The 2,125-nt window shown below is 56.2% G+C and overlaps 1 protein-coding gene across 1 annotated transcript in view; it reads right to left on the reverse strand.

Moving 5' to 3' along the window:
• The window catches only part of SIN3A (SIN3 transcription regulator family member A), a 67,969-nt gene that overhangs the window by 63,622 nt on the left and 2,222 nt on the right, over positions 1-2,125 (reverse strand). The window lies entirely within an intron of this gene.

A 2,125-nucleotide genomic window follows, 5' to 3' on the forward strand; every position in this document is an offset into this window, starting at 1 on the left:
CCGCTCAGCTAACGAAGCGGTCTCAGGCCCCGGTGCCCAGACTGGGAAGGAGGGAGGGAGGGAGGGAGGGAAACTCTAAGGGGGGAAGGGGAGGGGGGGAGATGGAGAAACCGTCTCCGCCGCCTCTACCGCCGCGGCCGCTTCTCTGTTACCCGGGAAATCCCGCCCACTCCCCCGGCCCGCCCCGCAGAGGGAAGACTCCTCTACGTTCCGCTACAGGACGTATTATCCGCCCGTCAAAGGTTGAACCAATCACAGCGTCCAGCCTACCGCCTTCCACCCCCAAGCCGCAACACTATTGGACGAAGCAGGAAAGCTCTTCACGTCTCATTGGAGAACACCACACATCCCGCCCCACAGCGTCTCAGCCACAGGCCTCACAAGTAGGCTCCCGCCCCCGCCGGTCATCGCATTGGAAGGCCACCCCTAGCTCTTCCACCGCCCCAGGAAGGTAAGTAACCGATGTGGGGTAAAATGTCCGTAAGCGAAACAGGCTCCTCCCACCACACTGCCGGTCCAAGCTCCGCCCAATAATCGGATTGGGTGGCTTGGCGCCGGTAGGAGCCTCCATTGGTCAGGGCGCCTGTCTAGGAAGAAGCTGGTCCCGCCCTGCGCGGGGAGGCTGAACCTTAGCAGTCCTTTTGTGGAATGTTTACACTAGAGGCAGAAGCTCAGAGTTCCAGGGCCCGAGGCAGGCGGTGGCGCGGAGCTTAGAAGCCGAGACCCGACACCCTGGGACTTGAAGAGAAAAGACAGCCCACGTTACCTGGAGGACACCGGTACAACAACAACAAAAAAGAAAAAAGGAAAGAGAGCCTTATCCTTCTCATCCAGTTATCTTTACTATTTACATTTCCGCAAGGTGCCTCCTTGTAAACGGCAGCACGGTGCTGTGAGCCGAGTACAGAACTAAGGTCTGGACACCTAAGGCGAGAAATAATCCCAGGGGTCGTCAACCGGCCTCGGGGGAGATGGCTGCACACTTCTACTCCGACACTCCCTAAACCTGAATATGCAGCCCATAGGGGGCGGAGTTAAGCACAAGGAAGGCGGACCTAACTGCCACCGCCCTGGCAAGCCTCCGGAAGGCGGAGCGTCAGGCGAAAGGTATTTGCGATCTCCCGGATCTCGAGGCATCCTTAGACTCGAGGAACTGAGAAAGGAGAGGAAGACTAAAGCAAGCCTCCGCAAAACTGAACCTTAGCGATACGGCCACTCTCAGAAGGAGGATAAAAATCCAGAGTTGGAGACAAAAGATAAGAATGACTATTCAACTCCTCCTTGTTCAAGTGTTAATGACAGGCCCCCTCTGTAGGTAGTAGTGCCTGGAGCACGCAGAAAGACAAATTGCATGTGATACCTAGGTTGCTTTTATTAATTCACCATTTAGGGCGTGTGTAAACCAACGCTGGCCTTGCTTTAGGGGACACTCCAAGCGCCAGGAGAGAAGGCGGGAGCAGACTCTTCCTGCTTTCTCCAGCAAAAAAGATTCTCGCACACAGAAAGTTGAGACCAGGATCAGGTCCTAGGAAACCTACTCTCAGGTCCAACACTGCCTCCCTCCGCAACCCAGCAGAGACGGCCAGAAGCCAGCACTGGCAACAGGTGGGCCTGACTCCAAGGATGGCTTCCAGCCGCAAAGCCATGGCAGCGAGCTGTGAACTCCACAAGTAGCCGACAGGTGGGAGCAGCCTCGCCGGTAGCCAAGCCCTGCCCAGCCCCGTGACAGAGACCTAAAAATAAGTCAGCGCTCGCGCTCGGAAGTTATGAGGAAGGAGGACCGCTGCAGAACAGACCGAAAGCTACCTTTAATTCTGGGCTGTCCTCTCACTCGCCCCCACCACACACTCACACAGATGCACGGCACGACACACTTTCACCTGGACATCAGACACCACTCAGATCCAAAGCCAGAACTATTCTGTCCCGACTTCCCTTGACCACTGTGGGTGAGCTGCCCTGGATCCTGAGTAAGGCTTCCAGGTCAAGCCTAGGGTGTCAACGTTTTAGAAACAGCCTATTAAGGCCGGCGACTGGCTTGCCTTGATAGAAAACACACTGCCAGCATCTGCAGAATTCTCGAGCTTCAGCTCGAGGAAGTCTGCTAGGCAAGTGTAGAGCATTC

The sequence above is a fragment of the Tupaia chinensis genome, unplaced genomic scaffold, assembly GCF_000334495.1.
Source record: "Tupaia chinensis unplaced genomic scaffold, TupChi_1.0 Scaffold000078_1, whole genome shotgun sequence".
In the NCBI taxonomy this organism is placed as follows: domain Eukaryota; kingdom Metazoa; phylum Chordata; class Mammalia; order Scandentia; family Tupaiidae; genus Tupaia; species Tupaia belangeri.